A 26,245-nucleotide genomic window follows, 5' to 3' on the forward strand; every position below is an offset into this window, starting at 1 on the left:
CCATTTGTACGTATAAATTGTTTTTATTTAATATCTAAAATTGAAGATATGTATTATGAGAATGTTCATTTAATTTTTTTCACCTATTTACAGCTTATTGTGAATGACCCAATTCTTTCGTTTAAATGAAATGAATGACCGAGAAAAAAATTAAGTCCAATGTCTGCATGATTAAAAATCATGAAGTGATTTGGTATTTCTTCGTTATAAACGCTTTAAAATGTTTATTAAATATACGTCTTCGACCTATTTGTCGTTGTTACGCTGAATAAATGAATGTTTATATAATATATGATATTTTATCTTATTGTCAGTTTTTTGTTCTAGTGTAACTTAAATTATTTTGTTTTCTATGGCTATCTTGGTAAAAATATTAAATTTAACATATTATGATAATTTTGAATGCATGCAAAAAGATAATACAATGAATTATATCAATGAAATGAGAAAAAAAGCTATTTTATGTGTTTATAACCAACTAGATTACCGTTTAAAAAACATAAGTTTACGTCATCTCTGGAAAATCAAGGTCATTCTGAAAATTTGCTTAACACCTTTGAATTCTATGCAAAAACATTTATAAAAAGAAATCTATTTCATTTATCTAACTTTAATAGATCTTGAGATATTTGAGTTTAAAGATTTAGGCAATTTTCACTTTTTTTTACAAATATTTCAGGAATATGTCGTAATTTGTTATATTTAAAACCGGCATCGCATTACATATGAAATTCTGCCCAATTTTGCCCATTTAACTGATTTTCTAGTTCTTCAAATGAAAAAGTTACCCATACTGAGAATTTCATTATGGCCACCCTGTATACATATATTATATAGAGGAAGCTTTCTAGTTAGAGTGAATAAAAATGATTTTGAAGGTAAAAACCTAAAAACTTTCGAGACTGAAGTTTTTACGAAAGCAATTTTCATATTGGAAATCCGCAAAGTATATTGTAGTAAAAAATAACGATTTTCTTGGAAAGAAATCTAGTTTTCAAATCGTAACCTCATTTAGCATAAAACGGTGTAGCATTCTGATATTTCTAACTGAAACTACCAGGAACAATCAGGAATACAAGCCTGTGTGCATGCTGCTTGAGAAAAATAAAACCCGAATTAATATCATAAGCGAGACCGTAAGTATTTTGCTTATCCCAAGAAATAGAAGCTGTGCTTGTGTTATACTATAGGCAAGCTACATCGTCTGAAAATTCTGTTGTGTGCACTAACTATCACATCAAAATATTAAAATATTGATGCTGACGAGTAATATCTAAACATATGGGTCCCAAATTGGCCTGTAATCACTAGTAAATATTGGTAGAGAAAATAATTCTTCAAACTGCAAAAAATATTAACTAAAATAGCTAATAAAATCCCTTTCTCAGCATAAAATAAGCTCATCAAGTGGCGAAGAATTTACAAATGCAGATTCCAGAGTTAAATATCAAACCTTTTTTATGTATTATAATATGTATGATAAGCTATCGAAAATAAAAGTTTAGGTCTAAAAATTAATTCATTGCATATTTGGATTATAAGTCCCTTCTATATTATTTTTAAAATGCAGTTTAACGAACGTTTAACGAAGTACACGATATCTTGGATAAACTTTTTATAGAGGCCCCATAGTTAAGAAATTGGTTAAAAGTTTTAATTACCTTTCAATTTGAACTTTGTAAGATATTTTTTCACTGTTTTGAGAATTTCAAAGCATTTTAAATCCGTGAGATCTGGTCGTGGGGGCAGTTATTATTGTACATAACTGATAAATATTTTTTAAGCAGTGAACATCATCAAAACGAGGAACTCAATGAGGTTAATGAACCAGTACGAAGCCAGTACTATAACGAAAGTAGGTACCTTCATTTCGTAACTCAGTCAATTAATAGGATCAGCAACAGTATTGAAATATCTTAGTGATTTATTTACAAATAAATTAAGGCCGCAAATTTGTATTTTTCTCCGGGTAAAATATAATTTTTTTTTCCAACTGGTACGATTTAGATCAATTTTTCTCTGATTAGTGTCAAGGCCGAAGTGACTTTTTAATAATACAAAATTGGCGGTAAAATGTCACTTTTGATGCCTAGGCTGTTTGTCTGTTTGTGTTGCCAAGAGCGACGGGCGTTACTGGAACTTTACGGCCCGTTGCCGTGAGCGATGGGTCGTAAAAATAAAATAACGCCCACTGGTCGTGAACTCATTGCTTCCGCCATAGAAACGCAGTTTCGATCCATTTATGCACAAAAACAATTTAGACTTTACAGGAAACATCAAACCTTCTCTTGCAAGCAAAATTCGAATTTGGAAAATGATCATCAAACTGTAAATTAATTTTAAATTATATTTTATTTCATAAAAAACAGAATCTCGAAGCGTTAGACATAATGTGAGATGAGATGTAAATGAGGGTGTTTTGAAATATTTAGTTGAATTAATACAAGAGCACATCGTCACAAAATATTCCAGATTGCCAGCTGAATATATGGCGGCTACGGTGACCGATAGGACGGACAAAAAATCCTTATGTTGGTTAACAGCAAAGTCAAAAGGTTCATACAGACCTGAATATTTTACCGCATAACGAATAATAAAACGAGGCAAACCCCGAATAAAACATTAATTTGGATGGGGCAACAAACTCGTAGGATTTGTAAACGTGTATGCTGCCCTGTCTACGTTAATGTTTTGTTCGCCGTTCGGTTTGTTGTATGATTCGTTATGCGACCAAATGTTCGGGTTGGTACGAAACTTGAAGTTTCTATCTTATTTGTTGTCCCTTAAACCAGTGTTCCCTTCTGTGTTCGGTTCGTTGTATTGCTCGTTCTGCGGTGAAATATTCAGGTATGTACGAAGCTTTAAGTGGTTCTAATTAAAAGACAAACGTTTCATTATTACACAGTCAACATCAGTTGACAAACTAAATGTTCTCGATGTACAAATTTAAAAAATCGCGCATTTCATGGGTTCAACCACAATTTTTATATTGGTTAAAAATCGAGCCATTAAAATTAAAGATTTTCGTCGGGAAAAGAGTACTTCAAATTACACAAAATTCGAATGTCTGTGATTGGTTTCACGTGAGACGTTGCGTCCCCAACATATTTCAGTCGGTATCCTGAAAGAAGGCGATTTGATAAATCCATTTTTTTCAGATTGAAAGATAATCTATCTTATCAAGAAGCAACAAAGCTGTACTATTTGTAAACGTGTTTCTTGCCCCGACCACATTAGTGTTTTGTTCGCCGTTCAGTTCGTTGTATTGTTCGTTGTGCGGACGAATGCACAGGCCAGGAAGAGGTATAGGAAATTAAACTAAGTAGCACGGTTAATTTAAAGGTAGAAACGATAAACACTTTCGAACTAGTTCAAAAATATTTTAGGTTATCAAAATCTTGAAATCGTTTATCCGCAGAATGTCTTACGAAAACGAAGAAAAATGTGATACGTTGAAATGATTTATTCAAGGTAATCGTAACTCTCTTTTTAATCATTCCAATAGACTTGTCTCCAGAAAAGATATCGAGATTGCTCGATTTATTTTTCTCTGTGTTCCATAGTTATCGAGATTTCCTATATAAATTAAATCGAAATTTGTTAACTCGGTATAGATCTAAGACTTCAGAAACAGTTTTTCTTCAAAAAATAATTGAGAGTTGAGGGATTAAATGATGAAGATCAGCACCACATTATAACCTGAATTAGCTTGAATTAGCAATATACAGATTTCTTTTCTTGGTAAATCTCTGGATCAATCACAATTTCAGATGAGTGCATCGATCTGGATGACAAATTAGCCTTAACACCTATGTACTAAGGAGTTCAAAGATGAAATGACAAGGATCATCTAACCGCATATAATAACCAAGGCCTCTTATTTCTAAAATTAGAATTTTAAATTAGGTTCATATTTGTATATTTGGGCGCTAAAATTAGCCGTTATGTTAATTGAACGTTAATGGAAAACCATTGCGTTCAAAAAATTAATGGAAGCACGGTGCTTAGTTTTAAGGTTATTAATACGAGACCTCGCATGTTTAGCTCCAACTCGAGAATTCTAAAGCGTGTCAATATCATATGATGAATGTTTGAAAAACTCTTTTTTTGCGAGAACATCGCACATCCCTCAAAACTTTACTGCAACTTGTGCTACTTTACAATTTATGGGCCTGAAATGCTACTTATTTGGGTGATATATTGTTTACAATATCGACTCGCGGTTATGTTAGCGGTTTGCGAACGGGCTCATTTATTATATTCGCGTGCTCCCTACTTTGTACAATGACAAATAGGGCTTTTAGAGTAATAATAGGGCCTCAGATACCATTCCTTTGTCGAGAATGTGGCAAAAAGCAGAGACTTCTTATCGTCATGCCAAGCATGTGAACAAATTGCTTTTTACACATCAACTTCATGTTGCGATAATAATAATGAATAAACTTTGGAACTAGGTGACGTCTTGTACAAGTCATCCATCCACTTCATCCGTTCATACAATCAGCTCGAACACTGTATATTTCTTGTATATGCACTAGTTCATTTGTTACAGTCTCAGGGGGGCTTATTTCGCAAGATGACAAATAACGCTCTTAGGGTAATAATGGGGCACGACAGGGAAAGATATTCCGTACGTTGGGACTGAAGCAAAGGAGAGGACGTTATCAAGAAAGAACGGTAAATTGAAGGGCAATCTCAAATGGAGATGTATTATTTACTTTGAGCATGGTTGTTTTTCTTTGAGATACAAAAGTCTTCGTGGATTTATGGTTAACGTCGGATGATATAAGAAATGAGTTCCGTTAGTTTGTGTCTTTGCATCAAATTTCAGATTGATTCGAAATCTAGCAGGTATGCGAAAAATAGTTACATATAAAGCTACTGGGGTTTTTAGTGACTCTAGTTTCACGATAGTTTCACATTTACCGGAGCTTCCAAAAAGCCGGGTCAAATTAAAATTTTTTACTAAACCAAAAATTTGACCAATACATTGGTTCTATTTTAATGTTCCCAGGGAAATTATCCGACAGTTAAGGTTCTCAACACGGCATTAATAATTTGGCCCTAAGTCAAAGAACGTTAACTACCACGAACATGAATTGTGAGTTTTTTGAAGAAAAAAACGTATTTGTCATAAAAAACTGAAACCCCTTTTAATAGACTTTTTCAGTTGAATGTGTTCAAGGTTGGTTAGGTAGATCGCGTTAATTCAGGTCATTCAGGTTAGTTCAGATGATTGTAGGACAGATGCTACATGTACAAAAAAGGTTTCTATAAAATTAATTTCGAAAATGTTCTATTACTAAAGTACGGGGTGTTAAAGTTTGAATATGGTTCTCAATTTTTTGTTTAGAGCTCCTATAGTTCGTACGATATTCAGTTCAAATTTGTGGCCATTACTACTCTTAAGGATATAATACGAAATAACGTTGAAAACCTAAAGAGAAATAGTTGTTTTTCGTTCATGTCCCTATTGGTTTTTGCGAACATTCTATGCCCCGAAGGAACTGTCAATGTGTTGACTTAACTCCAGTTAAGATGTCGATATACTGGTAAGTGTAGTACTCACTCTAAGTGCCAATTAGCTGTGGTATATACTATAGAAGCTGTAAACTAAAAGTTGAGGACTATTTACAAATTTTAACAACCTGTATTTTGGTAGCAAACAATTTTCAGGCCTATATTTATAGAAAACTTTTTATGTATAATACATATATCTAATATTATAGAAAAAGTCATCGAAAATCTCTAAAATAACTTTTCTGTGTTATGTATTTATTATATTACCAACACATACTTACCAACAATTTAAACTCGATTTTGAGAAACAAAATTTTGTTTAAACTTTGACACAGACGTATGTATGTAGAACATTTTAAATCACCTCACCATCATTTAATATCCTAATTTCTTTGCGAATTTGGGCAACACTTTCTGGGAACTTATAGCTTATAAAGTTATCATTGGAAATGCTAATCTGTTGGTGATTTGCAAGGGGATACCTGGAGGGTGGTGGGATATTCACACAGTGCTTCCGCCTTAGGGAGCTCTCGGACATGATGTGAGGTTAGCAGATCCGAAAATCTGAGTTGTAAAGAGAAACTGAGGTATTTCTTTACCAAAACTGCCTGATTTAATCGATCATGTACATCTTATGGTTTTCGCGATCACCTCGGCCACCTTCAATTTTTGTACAACTTGTAGGTATTCTTAGATTGACAAAAGAACCTACTGATGGGTCCTGTTGTTTTATCAAACATTCTGTAAGCTTTTACTCCTCTGATAGCGTTCCACCAGGAGCTTAATGCTCGACTCTGTAGACCAAATTATTTTTTTAATAATATATTAAAACGTTCATCTGACATAGAACAATACTACAATCTCGACAATGCTCTCACGCCTATGCTTCGTGGTCCTTTCTTGTAGGCCTCCTATCGATACACTGTTTTTGGATTAAGTATTCTATGTTTTTTCATAATTTATTAATTTTTCTACACACTTAAATACATACAGTAGACATTTTTTTTCTACAGTAAAAAAATTCTATAATCTCTACAATGCTGTGAAGCTCCTGTCATTTTGACATAATTTTCTGCAGCTAATAAGGTGCTCCTGTGGCTGGCTTAAGTACTATTCGACCTTTTTTATGGTGTCAACGTGAGGTGATAAACGAGTCCTAAAATTTTCACAATGTTAACCCGCTGAGTTCACTTTGATCTCTTTTTCAAGATAATGATATCTTATATTAGATAAGCTGGCCTGTGGATGTTCCTTGGGTATTTTTTTGGTATGCAGATAGATAGTTACTTCTGATATGGCAGTATTCTCATCTGAATCAAAAAATTGGACGCTTTTTTTAATAAGTTTGCAAAATTCCCAGAAAATTAGGTGAAGTCTCCTATGTTTTAAACCAAATCAATTAAATGCTTACTTAATAGCCATAATGAATATATCACTGATCGCAAGAGTCACTTCGGAACATCTGTGTTTTACATATAATGTGGAAAATCTGTTATTATTTTTTTGGTGAGGGGTATTAAAGGTAATAAAAAGGCTTTTCAAATTGTCGCTATCTGTAATATCCCAGGCGGAGATTCCTGAAGTAATTTTCGTCTTGAATTGGCGCTTTTTGTGATCGGAAAAAGAGATCCGTCTGACTGTGTTTTTAAGGAAAACTCTAGCTGCTAAGTGAAAATCGATATAGAGGATTATATTCCTAATATTTCCTATAATTCCGGACTTTAGCTTCGTTTATGCTAATCAAATCCAGTTTATTTTAGTTTATATTAATTATACGGTATTATATGAATAAGTATTCATATGAAAAAATAGCATAAGTATGGATCCTAATTAATTACTTATCTCTCTTCAGCTAAACAATTTTTACCACAATGAAATCGCAAGAATCGCATGGAAAATCAAACTACTTACAGAATGCAAAGAAGCATTTAGCAAGTTTCCTTCCTTCCATTGCCTCTACCATTCTTTTTATTGTTTTTTATTGTATTGTCTTTCGTATGTTACTCACTTTTTTCTGCCGGTAAATTTTTAGTTTACGTTAATTAATATCACGAATTTCAATCTTTGATAACTTTTGAACTTTTATGATTTACTAACTTCAATTACTATTTATTTCAATAGTAATTGACTACTGCCCAATTTAATCCCTAAGCTTCATTATTATTTTATATTTTATTCTTGCTGATATAATATATTTTTATTTTGTTTAAAATGCCTTAATATACCCCCAGAAATCCTCACGCCTACTGTTAGTAAACGTATTCACAACTACATTTTTCTGTACTTTAATAAATAACTAAATCATTTGATGGGGATGATTCTAATCTACGTGATATTATATCCAATTGCGATAGTGTTTTTAAGTTTGCATCTGGATATCAAATCAAATCCCTTAGGGCATATGTAATCTCAAAAATCGCAAGTAGTGCTCACGTTCATATGCGTGACAAATATAAAATCATTATCAGTCAATTAAAAAATTAAACACCATTAAATACAGTTACAATCGAAACGTTTTGTGATTTTATATTCATTTTAACAAATCTTACACCTATACTTATTAAATTTATCAATAATTTTTTGAATTTTAATATAAATATTATTAAAATATTTTTAAAAAATGCCGATGTCTATTACTAACGTGATGCCGAAACCTATTTTGCACAAAGGGCAGTAGTTCTTTAAAGTGTATTCATAAAACTATTATTAGCCAAAGCAGTACACTGAACTCATACACTGAACCAGACAACCAAAGGATGAGCTTTCAAAGAAAAACTGGCCATTTCACTACCTTTAAACGACCACATGCCTCTTCCACAAAATGACTTAGCCGTGGACGAAATTCGTTTATAAAAAGACCCTGTGGAGCCCTCACGACGAACAGCATGAAGCAAAGCGTTCAACATATAATATTTTCTTCAACGTTTTCTTTATTAATTTTATTATAATTTTTTAATTATTTTTAATAAGTGTTTCCTACAAATTGTACGTGCCAGATAACTTAATCAAATAATGTATTTTAGCTGTAAGTGCATTTTGGTGTTTTGCCGATTTTATACCCTTCGCAAAACACTTCGCGAGGAGAATTGTGAGAGCTACTTCTTTGTTACTGTTTTGCGACGTACAAAGGTCAGAGGTCGCCTTATTGTTCTAAGGAAAATTACTAAAATATCCCAACTAATTACTTATCTCCCATTACCAAAACAATTTTTATTTCTTTCACACTGCCTAAGATACGAAGTATGCCTTGCACGTATTAAATAAGTCCTGTTTGATTAGTTTATTTAAAATTACAAACGAAATGATATTAGTTATTCAATTAATACACATGTCAGTTAACATGATTTATTAATTATTATTTATTAAAGTAATGGATCTAGAATACAACGTTATAATCATTATAAGGTATTGTACCTTAAATAAAATTAGTAAGTGTAAGATAAAGATAGAGATATAAGATAAAGTGTCGTGAGTGACCGGTCGTGATGTGTATCGAGTGAATGTTCGTTGAGAAGTGAGTTTTTGTATATTTTGTAATTTGAGTCATTTTTCAAACCTATCAGTAAGAAGGTCGGGAGGGAACATTTATTGTTACCGAAATCTGGAGTCGATAGTTGTAAAACGGAAAAGTAGACATCTGCTCTTAGGTTCAATTTACAACAAACTGTCCGAAGTGTCAATAGTATTTATCTTGACAAAGTATACGATGGTACGACCAGAATGTGCTCTCACTGGCTTCTCCAAATTGTGGTATTGTAGGGCTGACAAAATCCTTACTAATAAAATCTCTGCCAAAGGATCTCAATGAATTGAATATACATATACTATACGAAAGTATGTAAAACCTCCTAAAATTAGAAATCATAATTACCGGAATTAATTTAAGACAATAATTTTAATTGAAGTTTTCTTAAAACGCTATTAATTATTAATACGGCACATTCTAATTTAGTAAGTTTTCGCAATTTTTTCTACTACTCGAACATTGCACTCTTTATCTTTATACTTAAAACTTCTCCAGCTTTTATATCACAAATTCATCTAGGAACCCAGCACTCTATACGGTTATTTATTCAGTTTGATTCATGCAAGATCCATGCATTTTACACGAAAGGCAATAGGTACCTATACGAGAAGCTTATGCATTTTAGTATACGTTAATATATGGATAGCAAGAATAATAAATTCCACTTTCATTCTGTTAAATGGATTGCATTTTCTTGAATGTGAGGTTGATCGTAACGGATTAACATGCCGCAAGATGTGAAAAATATGCAAAAGCCATTGAAATCTCCTAGGGGTGAATGAGGAATATGCAAGAATATCATTCGGTTTAGGTTTATGATATATTCTAATATTTATTTTTTGCAGTATTTTTTTACAGTTCTCTGTTTTGGTAATAATTTTGATAAAACAAACAATAAGGTGATTCACAATCGATGTTAAACGTTTACGGAAAGCGGGACACATAATCTTTCTCAAAAATTGTCCTGCTCTATTATCACAGTATTTTTACTAAAACGGAGTTGCCAGTTATAGAAACAAATAGTAAGAATTGCGATATATTAAATGGAACACCCTGTATTTAATTTAATTTTAAGTCCAATATTTTTTTGGTAATATCTCCTTAATAATTTCGATACTTATCTTTAGCCATTCGCGAAATATACTGGGTGTACCAAATTAAGTGCACTCCATTGTTAACTTTATTAGTAGAGATAGAACTCTAGTTTAGATTACAAAAAGTTGTATTTTCTTGGGCTGGTTGCGATGGTGATACTAGAAAAACAATTGAACATCGCGTTGTAAAGATAATAATTAAAAAACACCTTTTTTAATGGAACACTGTGTACACTTATAAACGAATATGTATAGTTTATAAAAATAATAAAAAATTTTAAAAATATTTTTAATCATCATTGAATACGTATTTTAGCTCTTTTTCAATTATGATAGTTTATTTTTATTTGGGTAAGATTAGCTTGGTTGTGTTAGTTTAGGGTTTAGTGGGTTTGGTTACGGTTAGGTTAGGTTAGTTCCATTACATGATTTATGCATTATCCAACTATGTTTTTGATTTATTTTATCCTACCCATTACCTCAATTCACTCCACGGTCCTGAAAGCCTGCAAATACTGCAGATACTTATGTAGTATATGAAAAATAACGAAAAATAATTTAAGAAAAAAGAAAAAAATCCGCAATTTTTTGCAAAGAATCACGCATTACAATATTAAAGAAGTCATTTTTTCAAAAAAAAAAAAAATTTTTGTAGGGCTAAAGTGATATGGACCCGTTTTTCTAATATCATCATCGCAACCAGTTCAAGAAAATACAACTTTGCAATTTAAGCTAGGGTGTTATCTCTACTAATAATAAAGTTAACCATGGTGCACACTTAATTTGGCACACTCAGTATATTTCGAGAATCGTTAGAGATAAGTATCGGAATTATTAAACAGAAATTATCAAAAAATATATTAAACTTGAAGTGAAACTAAATACAGAGTGTTAATAATTATTAAATTAATAATTTAGTTAAATAATATAATAATTCAATTAAATGACCGGCTGACTTGACATTCTTTATGAAGTTTCTTACATCAGTCGCTAATGGCCATTTGTTTATATATCGTTTTAAACTGACTGTTATCTTAAATATTGACAATATTGCCTCACTTGACACTCCACTATAAGAAATGGGTCGTTGTACTCTTGAGCAACGTTTTGAAGTATTAAAAACTTATTTTCAAAGTCAGTGCTGTATTGCAGAAACTGTATTAATGTTGAGAACAATTTTTTTACCAGAATGAAGTCCCGTCAGCGCTTGGTGTAAGAAACTTCATAAAGAAAGTTTGTGAAACTGGCATGCTTGTGGATAGCAAAACCTATTCACGTGAGCGTCCAGTGCGCACTGCTGGAAAAATTGCTCCTATTGCCCTAAGTGTGCGTGAAAATCCAGGAACCTTAACTTATCTCAGAGCACAACTGAATATTAGTCGCACTTTCTTGAGGAGAATATTGCATAAAGAGCTCGAATTATTTGCCTATAAGTTGCAACTCAGTCAAAAGTTAAAGAAAAATGACCGTCAGTTTCGCTATAATTTCTTCGTGTGGGCTTTAAATGCGTTTAAAAATAACGTCGATTTCAACCACAAAAAGTTTTTTTGGAAGTTCATTTCCATTTTGAAGCTACGTCAATAAGCAAAACTATACATTTTGGGGTTCTAAAAATTCACACATAATCATAGAGAAGCCAATTCATCCTTAAAGAGTGGGAGTTTGGTGTGGGTTTTAGAGTGGGGTTATCATTGATCCGTACTTCTTTCAAGATATGGTAAATGGAGTGCGCTACAGGGACGATAACTGATTTTTTGTTGCACCAATTAGCCGATTTGGACTTGAACGAGGTTTGGTTCCAGCAGGATGGATCAATGTATCACACAAGTAGGGAAACAATCTATCTTTTGCATATCAAATTCGATAATCGTATTATCAGTCAGTTTGGATATATTAATTGGTTATTGCGCAGCTGCGATTTGACCTCACTGGACTATTTTTATGGGGATACGTTAAGGACCGATGTTACACCAACGTTCCCCAAACAATTAACACATTTAAAGGGAACATTAATCGAGTTCTTCGTGAAATAGAACCACAAACTATCGAAAATGTATTGCGAAATTGGGTGAAAAGAATGGGCTACACTCAAGCCAGCTGCGGCGGTCATTTAACTGAAATCATTTTCCGTAAATAAGTGGAAGGTATACTTTATCGAACAAAGCAAAAAATATTTACAAATATTCAACAATGCAACTTAAAAAAGAAACCAATAAATGGTTCGCCCTTTAGAACCATGTCATTGTTTTGTCTGTTAGCGCGTGAAGTCTCCCTACGGTTTTTTTCGTACTTTTGTCATGCACAATAAGTGCAGTGTCGTCTGCGTATTGTAATATGTATAATATTTTGTCCGTATTTTGTTTATCCTGTAGGTTATAATTGTACATGTTGTAGCGACATATATTATATTGTACTAAATGACATAAAAACCCGAACACCCAGTAAAAATGTTTCGATTTCGATAATATTTTATACAAATGTCAGAGGAGTCAAAGTAAGTAAGTAAGTGATTAAAGTCCCGAGTAAATTGGATTGTTTCAATTAATTAATTGAGGTTCTTATGAATAATAATATATTGATGCATCACGATTTCTTACAATTTCATTAATGAGCTCAGGCATACTTCTGATCAGGTATTTCATTCTAGAATATCCTCCTGCGATATTTCATTTCAGGCAACTTCTATGTCGTGTTGAAGCACTGCGAGAGTTTGAGGAGGCGATTGTAAAGTTCACAATCTCTTACCGATAATGTTCTACACGTATTCAATTGGAAACAAATCTGCAGATCTTGAAGGCCAAGGCGGCAATTCAATCTAAGCTTGTTGAAAGTACTTCAATGCTATCCTTCCCATGTGTAGTCGGGTATTATCCTGTTGAAAGATAAAATTTTGGAGGATTCTTAAGAATGGAACCAAATAAGGTTCTACTATTTCTTGGAAGTGATACCGTTGTGTGGCCATATTGTCTCTAATAAAGGTTACTCGTTCTCTACTTCACGCAAGTCGATTTCATTTGTGCTCCGGAGTTAAGGTAAGACAAATTGTGGTTGATGTGAAAATAGACCAAAGCTTCTGATTTCTCGAAATACATTTCGCATTCTAATAACTCTGCAGTGTTTTGCGAACCACTGATTATCAATTGTTCTGTTCTGTTCTGTGTCAGTATTCTGGTTGTAGAGAATGGATCCCATATAGCCAACAATCTTAGGCGACTATCTTGAAATGATATCGTCCTACAAACTTGTCCGTTACCCCTGGCTCTTTGTGTCCGACGTTCCTCAATTCATGCCTGACAACATCTGATTACAGTATCTACACTCCTGCTAACTGTAGCCGCGATATCCCGAAATGAAAGTTCAGCCTCCTGCAAGCCAGCAATCTTTTCCTTACCAAACTCACTCAAATGTCGATAATTTGCATTTCTTCGTACTCTTGGTATTGCAAACACTGTCTAAAGGTAATAGAGAGTACTCTCCTCGAAGAATAAACACGCTGTGGCATCAAAAGTTTGTTTTTCTATCCTTCAGAAAAATATTTAAAACATGCAGACCGATAAGACTGAAAATGTAATCACATCTTTTTTGTGGAATCATAAATATTTGTATAAAATATCGAAATCGGAATATTTTTACTGGGTGTTCGGGTTTCAGTGTCACTTAATATATAAAGCAGGGGTGAGAGTGGCAAACCCCGTGAGAGTCCTTGTTCACGGGAGAAAGCAAAAGAGAGAGTGGTATCAATCGGTACTTCAAGTTGTCGGTTTTCAAGTAGATTTTTAATTAAGTAGAGTAAGTATTTTGGTGTTTGGAGTTCGTGTAGTTTTCATAGCAGACCTCTGTGCCAGACACTGTCAAAGGCCTTGTTAATATCCATACATAGGCTTGCTGTTTTTCCACCGTTTAGCTGTGTTGTTTGCATGTTCGCCAAGACAAAGAGTGGGTTTATGGTCGAGTGTTTTAGTTTAAAGCCAAAAGCTCGGTAGATGCTTCCCGATTAGTTGTTGAAGCCTGTTTTTTATGTGTTTAAAAATTTTACTTGCCACCGGAAGTAACGTAATAGGTCTGTAGTTTTGTATGTGTGTGTTGTCTAGTCCATTTTTCGGGATAGATTTTATTACGCCAGTCTTCCAGGAATCTGGGATTCTCTTGGTTCTAATAGAGTTGTTTATTTGTCACAGAATGAGCTTGTGGGTTATTGGAGTTAGACTTTTGACGACATTGCTTTTTATTTTGCCTTTTCCCGGTGCTGTATTTTTGGTATGTGCAAGTGCTTCGTCGTATTCTGTCTCTGTAATTAGCTTATGCATATGTGTCGTTTAATGAATTCGCAAAATAGTTATCTTACCAGTTGTTCACTAGATTCCAATTATATTCGTCAAATTTTGGATTTGTCGACGTGCTGAAAGCAATTTGAAAGTCTGGCGAACGCATCCGCTTTGTCTTTGTCTGTGTAATGTTCTGTTCCGCCTTCGTTGATTGTACCTATGTGATTTATTTTTTAATAATGCACTAGTTTTTAATTTTTTGCCAATATACAGTGTGTCGCATGTAAGATGAAGACACTCCCATAATTTCGCTATTTGAAGGAGTACAAATTTGAATTTTTGCAAAGTCCTACAACGTGGTGAGTCACATTTTTTAACATACTCTGAACATGTTGAATTATTACTTTCCATGGCACTCTTATTACGAAATAAAAAAAATAATTTGTAATAATTTTGCGTAAGACCAAAACGATGAAATAACTAAAAAAGCGAATTTTGTCATGAAACTCGGTATATGGGGTTAAAATAATATTCTGAACAACTTTTTTTAATAATTTTTTTCGATACCTCTAATACGAAGCAAAATATCGAGAATTAACCCTTTTTGTGAATTTGTAGTAGATAGAGTTTGCAGTTCAGATATCAGTTGAGTATCTTAAAAAATGTGACTCGCCAAGTGGTAGGACTGTGCAAAAATTCAAATTTGTACCCCTCCAAATAGCGAAATTATGGGAGTGTCTTCATCTTAAATGCGACATAATGTATAATAATTTTCCATGGTCTTTTTCAATTTCTTGGCCTGCTTTTAACCGTTGTCGGTATTATTCAGTCAACGTCTTTATATTCCTTGTGAAAATTGTTAAGTGTCTTTTTTAATTCATTATCTTGTGTCTGCGTGTAAAGCTTGTATAGTTCCCTTTTCGTTTGATCAGTTACAATACAAATTTCGTTTAGTTCTGTTAATAAAAAAACATTTTTGGTCTGAGGTGAAAATGTTTCCATCGAAATGGACCATGTCTGTGATTTGATGTAGTCATGTACTTGTCGCCTTACTTTATCAGTATCTGTCTTGGTTAGGTTTATTTTTTTGGTAATTTCGCCTGCGAGATTCATAGGTTCCGTTTGTTGAAGGTTAATGTTAAAACTAATTGTTAAGTGATCTGATCCAAGTTCGTTGGTCAGATTAATGTTATTAACGTTATTTGTCAGGTTCTTTGTATGTATAAGATGTCTGGTGTTGAGTGTTGATTCTCAGGCATTAAAAATGTCGGTGGTGTATGTTGTTTAATAAAGTCTGAAATATCCAAGACTCTTTTTAGGTGCGTTGATTTGTTTCTGTTGAAATTAAAATCTCCAGTAATGATTCCATATTTGTAGAGGTATGCCTTGATAACAATGTTTTGTTTTATGTTGGAATGTGCATGGATATAAAATAGAAAAATATAGATTTGGCCATTCAGATAAGGGATGATATGGTTAGGTTGAGAAGGTTATTAAGGAGAAGGGCGTTCGCTTTGTCTAGCTTTATTTTTGGTTTAAGTAAAACTGTTACTCTTTCTTTGGTGTTATTTAAGGTTTTATCATGTTTACAGATATACTGTTAGTTCCTGTATGACGGTGTCTGTCCCAGTTTGGTTTTAGTTTGTACGAACATGTAACAGTCGGTGTTATTACGTTCTATGTAATTCTATATGACTTGTTTTTTACGGGTTAGTTCATCGGTGTTGGTGTAAAGTATTTTTATATTGAATGTTCTACGTTTGTGATTGTTTGTTTTAGTTGGTCTTATTTTTAGAAATATTTATTAATGCTTTTACTTTTTTTCAAAATAAGGAACTAATAAAACTTTTTTTATGTCGCTATTTGAACTCACAAGAAGCAGAAACTTTGGAAATGGTTTCGGAAAGATTGACGTATATGCTCCATGTAGAAAAATTGGTTCTGTCTTATACAAGGTGGTCCAGAATTAATGCTTTTACGATTAACTACTAAACCTACCTAAAGTACGTTTTTCAAATAAGGGGTCGTGTATATTAGCAAATACAGTGGAAGGAATTTAAATTTCCTTTAAAACGATATATCACGTTCCTATACTCAAACCGTCACATTTCACAAAAAGAATATGTTTGATAACTGTGCGATTGAACAGCGTCTCGAAAACTAAGTAATATAAATGGCAGAAAACGGAAATTCAAGTAAAGTTTTGATAAAACTATCTATTCTTTATGGACAGTGTGACTAAATTATAGAAAGAACATGCAGAAATTTACATTACTGATTTACAGCAAATTTATACGGATACAGAACAATTTCATTAATTCTGGCTCAGAAGTAAAGGCGAAAGGAGCCAAATCCTATAATTAATGGATATAAGAATATTTTGCGAATCTTTTAATTTAGTTCTGCTTATCCCGAACTGTCAATTTCAGCTTATTTTTTTCATCTTCCGCTCATCCCCAACTTTCCCAGTGTATAGTGATAAATTTCCACATTTTCAGAATAACATGTAGGTGTCTATTCAGTTTTTAGGTCTGTTTGGAACAAAACGGCTGCATTTTTAATCAAACAAATTGTTGCCTAACAAATATAATATCATGTAAAATAAACAAGTGTAAAAACGGCTGATAATATCATTTTTCTTTACTGACATATATAAGTTTCAAAATGTTGCAGCTTCTGGCCTGAAATAATCCCAAAGTTAATAAACAACGAAACCTTCGATTTCTATTCCACTTTATTTATTGTCGCATTTTCGGCTTAAAATAAATAGTTATAGTGAGTTGTTAATGTTTTTTTTTGTTAGAATAATAATATTAGAGTTCTTAGTTAAGTTTTTTCACGTTTTATAAGGTTACTAGCATACACGTCCGTTTTCTCGTTTTGTAAACTAGGATTCATGCACCGTGCATTGTGTTATGAAATTTGTATTTCAACATAGGTACTATTTTATTTGGGTAATTATTTCATTAAGCAGCCATTTTCCCAACAAAGTCATATAATATATTTGCATACCATGAAATTTCAGAATACTGGTATGTTAACGTTGGAATTGATTTATACAAGTTGCAAAGTCCATTAAATATCAAAACAAATTAGTCTGGCAGTAATATGGAAAATCAACAAAATTTTAAAGGAATAACTTTTACCCTAGAATTGTAAACTTTTTTTTGTCAAAAATCTTCTATTGATAGTTTCATTCGTTTTGGGCGTAATTTTAAACACACGTTGTAGAATTTATTCTAGTTAAATGTTCCGTCCTGTGTAAAACTAAATGATTGTTCTTATGGATTTATACTTATTTGAAATATAGATTTCACAATTTTTCTCCCTGATAAATTGCTTAAGAATTTTTCTGCTAAGACAAATAAAAAGATCTAGAAAACTTTGACCAGGGTAAACACAAATCCTAATACGTAGGAATACCATAAACGATGAGTAAACTAATGAATATGGAATCAATTCTAAAAATAATGCATTTTAATGTTCTATTGGTTCAGTATGTATGGAATTAAGTTATCAGCGGTTTGCTCCAATTTAAACATTTAGTTAATGGCTTTATTCAAAATCTCCAACTTATTCAATTTTCTTCCTTTCCCTGGTGATGATACGTAGGAACATTTCTTCTCAAAGTAGCTGCACCCTAACTTAAAAAAATGCTTTCGGAAATGTATCTTAAATTCATCAGTGGCGTAACTCTAATTTAAAAAGTAAATAAAAGTAAGTTTTTATACCGTCTACTTGATCTGAAATTATCCATTCATGTTCATGGATATGCCTGTACGGTGCAAACCCCTTGCTTAACCTGATTTAAGGACCCTTAGGGCCTATAGTATTGGAACGGCAAATAAAGCTCCAACTTGATTGGCCTCCCTTGAATTACGAATGAGAGATTTGCTTTATGTGAACATGTTGATGCGGGTTTGTTGCTTAATCATCGATTTGAATATTGCAATGTCTGTCTGTATATTAATGTAAGTTAAATGGGGTTATTTCCGGACCAAATGCATAGAAAAAGAAGATATTAGTTTTACGAAAATTAGGGCACAGCAAAACAGGAACCTTTCCCTCGTTTATTGTCGTACAAAAACGCGGCAAACCGAGAAAGAGATTATTTTTGTGCGAACAGAAAACAAAAAAAGGAATCCTCCAAAGCTTTCCCGGTATTGTGCAGCATAAAGGAGTTTTATGTTCCCTTTATGTATCAAGTTTTGCATAATTTTAAGACTCTCTCTTATTACTGAATATCCTTGCGTTCGCAAAATATTTCATTTTCGAATACAAGGAACAAACAATGTGGTATGAAAGTGATTTTTCATAATTAAAGAGACGATTGTGGTGAAATAGGGTCAAAAGCTACAATTTTGACTTTAGTCAGATATGCTCATTAATGTTTTACCCGTTTTAGGGCAAAGCAATCTCCTTAGGCTGCAAAGTTGGATAAAGTTTAAGAAAGGGCCCCTTGAGGAACTTAATATATCATTCATATAACAAAGCCGATTTGTCCTGAAGTCCCCGTTTTTTGCGTTTGATGATAGGACGGTTTAAAATGTGTCTCTTAACATTCCGTATCCATGCAAGAACATGATTTATTGCCTTATAATGTTCATTAGATTTTAGCCGTACATTTATTTTTCATCTTCCTACCGAAATAATTCGAATATTGATTCTTAGCAAAGAGCTAGATAGAATACACATCATTCACTTCATTACCCGCCTTAAAAGGCACATCGTAAATGTCGAATTAAACTATCTTAAATATGCACATGTAGAGCTGAAACAAATAAGTTTAAAACGAGTTTATCCTGCAGACGTCATTATTCGACGATGGGAATTGAAAACGGATTTTAGTTCCATATTCCAGTTTCCGAAATATAACGCAATATCTTGCCAGTTTCCTATTTTAAATTTCTATTAGGAATTGAGGAAATTCATACTTTGTCTATTTGTCTTTATACTAGAACGCGCCAATACATTCCATTCCATTCGAATTTCTTCAAATAGGAGGTACTGAAAGGAACAGATGAAAATTGAATTTGAAAAATTAAAATTGTAAAAGGAGAATACGAGGGCCGTGCATTATTTATTAAACTTTAGTAAAGGCCGGAAACTGACGTATTTCGGGGAGAGTTTTTTAGACATTTATCAGTTTAGCACATTGCAGGGAACCTCACGTTTTATCCTTTTTTCTAGGGGAATCAACTTGAATTTTCTCTTCAAACTTGAAAAAAAGGATGTTATCATGAAGAGGCATCAGTAGGTAACTTTTTTTCGGTAGTCTTTCTATTACATTTTGGCAAAACTATACGTGAAGATTTTTCATCGCGCCATTAAATGACAATAATTAACGTTTAGTTACTCAAATTTAATTGAAAGAAGTCTAAACATGTTCCGTACGGTGCATTTCCATTATAAAAGAACCATCTAGGAACTACTACACTATACTTTATATACCAGAATTTTTCGGAAAATTCATTCGAAAAGAGACAGCTTATTAAAACAGCACTTCAGCAAATTTTAACCTAAAATAATTTTACAACAGACAAAAAGTATGCAGTATATAAAATCCCTGATAAAAGCTGTAACGGAACCAAATCAGTAAATACATAAAAAATTAAATTAACATTTGCAAATCAAATTCATTTCGATTTTCAAAATGCTAAAGTTTTAAAAACTGAAAAGAAAAGAAAACGTGAGTTTCATGAAACTGTGTACATAAAAAAACACTAATTGTGTAAACGTTAAGACTCTCATCGACGGTCTCTATAAAATGTATGTATCCTATGTGAGTACTACAATTAATTATCCCATCTTCCTATGGTTAACAATTTAACCTTTTATTTCTTGCACGCGAGGTGCTACCTAAATGAACATAACATTGATAACGAACTTGCGAAGAAAGTTATAAAAAAAACTATGTCTTTCGACGTTTCTCTATCCTTTCTCAATTAATTCCACAAAATGCATGTTGCTGTCTGTCAGGTTTCCCCCTTTACGGGGTTGGCGAGCAAAAGGGGTGGTAACAAAACAAAAAAAAACACGGACGCCACTGAAACCATAGTTACTAGATTTTGCCCAATTTTAAGGTGTCAATCTTCAGAAGCTACCCTAGAACTGAGAGTGGTCTTTTATTAGCCTCCTTCGGGGTATTGGACGGACAAAGGTATATGAGGGATGTAGTGTAAAGTAAATGGTACTGTTAAAGCAGGGAACCAAAACAATAATTAAGCTAACTACAATCAAGACAAAGAGAGAAGCTTATGGTTGGGCTTCAATCTGTGTACTTTTCTTCAAACATTATTATATAGAGTGAGTCAGAAAAAATGAGCCAACGCTAAACTGGAGGTACTAGTCATCAAAATATTGTGATTGAGCTCAACATGGCTTATATCAAAGTCACTGGTTTAAGAGATACAGTGTGTTAAAAGTTTAAATTTTGTTCTGAAATTTTTTCATAATTAAGATAGATTTGATAGTAGTATAAATCTGAAAATTGGTAGTTTTATGTTTTTTAGTATGAGAATTACGAATTTTAAGGTTATTTTAACGTTGCTTCTAGTGGACACTAGTTTTACCGTATTATTTTAATAATACGGTGAAACTAGAGTCCTCTAGGAGTAATGTTAAAATAATCTTAAAATTCATAATTTTCACATCAAAAAACATAAAACTACCAATTTTAGATTTATGCTATCACAACTTTCTCAATTATTGAAATATTTCAGAACAAAATTTAAACTTTGAATACACTGTACCTCTTACACCAGTGACATTGTTATAAGCCATGTTGAGCTCAATCACAATATTTTGATGACTAGTATTTCCAGTTTAGTGTTAGCCCATTCTTTCTGACTCTCCTTGTATAAACCAAGTAAAACAATGTTAAATTGAGGAGTACTACGATAACCCAAAAAATAGTCTCAACACCCCCAATCTACATTATTTACTGGGGAATGCTGTTATTATCACGCTGATAGTGCAATCAACGAATGACTAAAAACAGCTGCGGGAGGTCTCACCTTGTAATTTATAATTATTTTTGTCTGGGGCCTTTGTGGCGTAAAAATAACTTTTTGTTCGTTTTTCGTAACAGGCAAACCTGGGTAACAATTTTCCATATCACATGAAATTTTCTATTTTTTTAACCAGTTGGCGGTTTGCCTATAATTGGAGAGGAAAGGTTCAGAAAGATATTCTCCATAGATTTTTATAATTTTGTTTGGGATTCTGTCGGTGTCCATGACTTTTTTTAATTTTAACCTCAATAATGCAGTTTTCAATTCCTCTTCTGTGAATGTCGGAGTGTCAATTTGGAGTGAATCACATCTCCATACGTTTTTTTCCATTTGAGGCAATAACTTTAAAATTTGCTATAGCAGGAATTTTGGCGTTAGTTCTCTCTCCATTATTAATAGCTTGATTTTATCCAATCCATGGAATTAATGCATACTGCTGAGCATTTTTTCGAAGTTGTCTTTTTTTCTGTACGCAAGAAATAATATGAACATGCTATATTCGTATCACGCTTTGTACCCAGAAAGGGGAACATGAACAAACCTGAACTAATCTGAGGTAACTTGCCTAGTTTATCCCTATATCAACTGTAAATGGACGCTAAACTAACTGCCTATCAAACGACTCAGGCATGGTTCTTCTTCCGCCTAGTTCATTCAGTACCATGTTATTGCAAAAATTAACGAAGATATCGATTTGCTGTTGGTCTCCAGACCCAACAGTCTATCATAGAAATAATAATTATCATTATTATCAGAAAATTTATATTTTCACTGTACTGTTTCAACAGTAGATGAGGAAAGTTGTTCTTGTCGCTGATATTCCATCGAAGTCCCTTTTTGGATTGTGTGCTTTGGGAGATCGATTTAGCCAGTTTCTGTCACTTGCAGTTTATAAATTAGTAAAGTGATTATTGAAATTCTATCACGTTTGATTTTCATCCAGTGTATTTCTTGGATACAATAAAAAGATCTGTTCCGGGAATCCGTTTTTCTCTCAAAATTTAGTTCGGTTCGAAACACAAACAAATTCAACTTCTGTAGTTTACTGTAACGGTCTTGGCTGATAATTGCGTAAAACTTTTATAGTCTAAACTTAAAACTATGCATCAAATAGATTACAAACATCTGGGCGTTATCGCACTCAAGTGCCGCTATTGTACTTTCTATAATTGCCATAAATTTGCTAGCAAAACTGCACCTTTAAGGAAATGGAATACAGAAACAGAGTACGTTTTAATAAAGGAATACACTTTACGGAAAAGTTATGTCCGAAAGCTTTTAAGCCGCTTTTCTATTGTAAAGAAAAGTGTTTCATTCTCCGTGGGGACAATCTTTTGCATGATTTGATGTCGCCACCGAGGGAACGACGTTTCAAGTTAAAAACCCTATTGTGTCTATTATGGTAAAAGACTTTAACCTCAAGATAGACATTTTGTGGGGCTTTGTTGTGGAGAGTATTGACAATCCATTACCCTAACGACTTTCTATAAAGGGTGCGGAGAGCCATTGAGGAATCTGACATTAAAAGATAATCTAAATTTTAAACGACATGCTGTTTTTACGTGGTTAATCTCCATTCTGATGTAATCGAAAAGAGGTAAAAATGACCGAAAATTTAATTCCGAAATTTGTCTGTTTTCGGTATAGAAGGACCGAGTTGGTTAAGCCTTTTATTAACTTTTGAAAGCGAACTGAGCATAAATGAGCGAATGGTGGCCCGGTTTCCAATTCTATTTGAGGCAAGCTTATTATACCTTGTTTTTGTGTAGGAAATTGGAATTATAGTTGAGCACCTACTTTGAAAACCATATGAAATTTTCCCCATAAAAGTTTAGGGGGTGTTTTCAAATGGGTTGCCATTGTCAGTTTTGAAAACTTTTTCTTTCTTGTCTTTTTTTGGTATTTGTAAGGGTTTTTAAGCAAACAATTAAAACATTGTTTTGAAATTATACGAATTTAAAAGCCGGATTTAAAAATAGTCCAATAAGCCGTGACTATAATATGATACATTTATTTTTTGTTTTGCTTTGTTAGTTCTTCGTTGATATCTTAACTTGTTTCTGCATCTGATTGTGAAAATAAATTTTAAAAAAACTAGAAGACTTCTTCTTGAAACTTCATCATTTTACAGCTAGATAGTGAAACATTTGAAGACATACATTTATATGAACTATTCCGCTTAAAAAAATGCCATATCATTATGAAACGCTCTGTATAATGCAGTGAATGAGCTTAGTCTTTATATAAAATTTAGTAGAATAACTAAATTATTTAATACCCATACTGTTAAATTTCATTAAACGATTATGTTCATTTACTACAGTATAAGACGGTACGTTAATATTGGCTTCTTTTTTATATCATTTGAAGAAGTCGAGATATAAGAAAACCTTTTATATAAACTTTTTGAGAATTTATCGGGTTTCAAAGTTCTGAAAAGTGAAAAGTCTGTTTCTGGAGAAAAAATACTTCTTGCGCTAGTTGCAAGCTGTATGTAATAATATTACATAACAATATAAAGGTTCATTAGGTAGCACTGACCTGTAATTGTCAATTTTATGCCGTAGATGATTCTAACGTTATTTATTTTTTACTGACAAAAGAGTAGAAAAAACGTATTCAACAATATCATATAGGTGCTATTTTGTTTAAATAAAAATTATAGATCGTCCAAACATATAGATGTTAGGGCTCGTAAGTTTGGGTTTAGCAACCGCATTGACCGCAACTAACTTCTCAAAGTTATTATAAATATGTATGTTAGTTAGCATGTATCACAAATTTGCACTGTGTCAGTTTTTGACACACGCCAAATTGCAAAAAAATGACAACCTGTAAAATGTTTCGCCTTGTGTCAGAAATCTATAATTTTTTGATATGCGTCAAATTTTTTAGATATGTCTAGGTATTTTATGCGATGAAGAATTAACTCTTGATCACTGATAAAAAATTGTAAATTTCGCAAAATTGCTCATTAAAAAAAAAGAAAATGTTATTCATACTAATGTTTTAGTAGTCTGCTATAAACCAGTGACTATTAAGATCCTCCATTAATTGATTTTTTGTGGAGTTAAGCTAGTGGAACTTTAGTGGGATAAAATCGCTCATTAAAATCGTCTATAAACAAGGCTGTTTGTATTTAATTTGCGTTCTAAATCTGAATTATGAGACCCACACCGGATAATATTTCAGTGAGTCAATTATAATCTGTAAATTCATTGGCTGGTAGGCAAAGCGGCCCACTTGCTTTGGCAGTTCCAATCAGTCCATTTCCAATGAGTTTTTGGTTCTTTAGAACTCTGGATTACCGGAGGCGAAAATGAACAAAAATATGTTTAAATACAGCTTTTGTGAATTTTGGCCTATCGACGATTGCATATGTTTCAACTGAGTTATTTGTGATTGTTCATGCTGAACCCTGAATCATAATCTAGTGCATTGCCAGTACCATTAATTTACACTTACCGGCCGGTATAATGTTAATACATGTACCACTCTGCTTACAAAAATTACACTATAGTAGGTCTTTTGACACTAATAGCTATTATGTTCTCGACATTAGAAACCAGATAAGAAGGTAAAGAGGGAATATCCAGAGAATGGCAAGTCTTTAGTTAGAATTCCCTCAAGGCCCTGGAGATCTAAGAAGAGACGATCGAAGAAAAATGAGAAAGCTTGGGTCGAAAGAAAATTAAAATAAGTGCTACTAAGAATGTGGGACATATTAGTGGCAATCAAACGAGGAGTTCTAGAAGCAATGTACTAAAGTGAAAAGATAACTAAAACTTTTGAAAAAGGATTTTTTAGTAAATATTACTAATAATAGTGCATTTTTAACTCATGGCAATTTATCTTTCAAAAGAGAGGCGATTGAAGATTTATCCTTTTTGAAAATTGCTTCTCAATTTAAGGAATATCGCTGTAAAGTAAATGAGAGTGAATTTGATGATCATTGACATCAAAGGGTAAGTTGCTTAAATTGTTACGAATTGAAACTGTTGTAGTTCAGCGGGCTGATTTCTGCCTTATTTGTGGCTTCCACTCGATCGTCTACATCACTTTGGTTCTTATCGTCCTCATCTTCATACATTTCGGCAAAAATTTGCTTAACGCTTAGCTGATATCCACTTTCCAACATGATAAAGTAAAAACCGTGGGTAAGTGGTTGAATTAATTTATTCAAGAGAGAAACAATATGGTTTCTTGTAAACTGTTACTAATCAAGGGGTACCATCTGAGTTTTCTGAAAATCCCTTTATGATTTACTTAGGAAACTTTTGTATTAAAGAAAACTTTGGCTCGCTACTTTGAATGCTTATAGTTTCTTTAGTAATAACTTAAAATTAAACTTCAATAATAAACAAAAAGAAATTACTTTAACCTTAAGAAAATCCCTCTTCTTTGTTCTAAGTACGTCCACTTTGTTCTGAGTACAACGGTATCACGCCTCGAACTAAATTCAAAAGCTTTTCAATTATCCACTATTATTGAAACAGTCATAACACCAATTAGTACAATTAACATTGAAGTTTCTGTTCGTGTGTGGTCAGGGTCGCAGGACCCAAAACGTTTTCTGATCCGTTTGGAAGGTCAAATATGTGGTGTCCCAAGAACCAAAATGTTTCGTGGTCGAATGGCGAATTGTTATTGATTCCACACTTTACAATGGACAGGATTCTGACGTTTAGGACTGCTTTGAACTTGCACTTTTAGAACCACATTTTTTATCAGCAGTTTGTGTCCAGTTGCCTTGTATGTCCCGCACTGCCAGAGTGTCTCTAACTCTTCAACGCCTCGCGCCTCAACCACTGCTACACTTTCTTTTTT

At 33.0% G+C, this 26,245-nt stretch overlaps 1 protein-coding gene across 2 annotated transcripts in view; it reads left to right on the forward strand.

Moving 5' to 3' along the window:
* Csgalnact (Chondroitin sulfate N-acetylgalactosaminyltransferase) overlaps window positions 1–26,245 on the forward strand; it is a 139,993-nt gene that overhangs the window by 2,734 nt on the left and 111,014 nt on the right. The window lies entirely within an intron of this gene.

This window comes from Euwallacea similis, chromosome 3, assembly GCF_039881205.1.
Source record: "Euwallacea similis isolate ESF13 chromosome 3, ESF131.1, whole genome shotgun sequence".
In the NCBI taxonomy this organism is placed as follows: Eukaryota; Metazoa; Arthropoda; class Insecta; order Coleoptera; family Curculionidae; genus Euwallacea; species Euwallacea similis.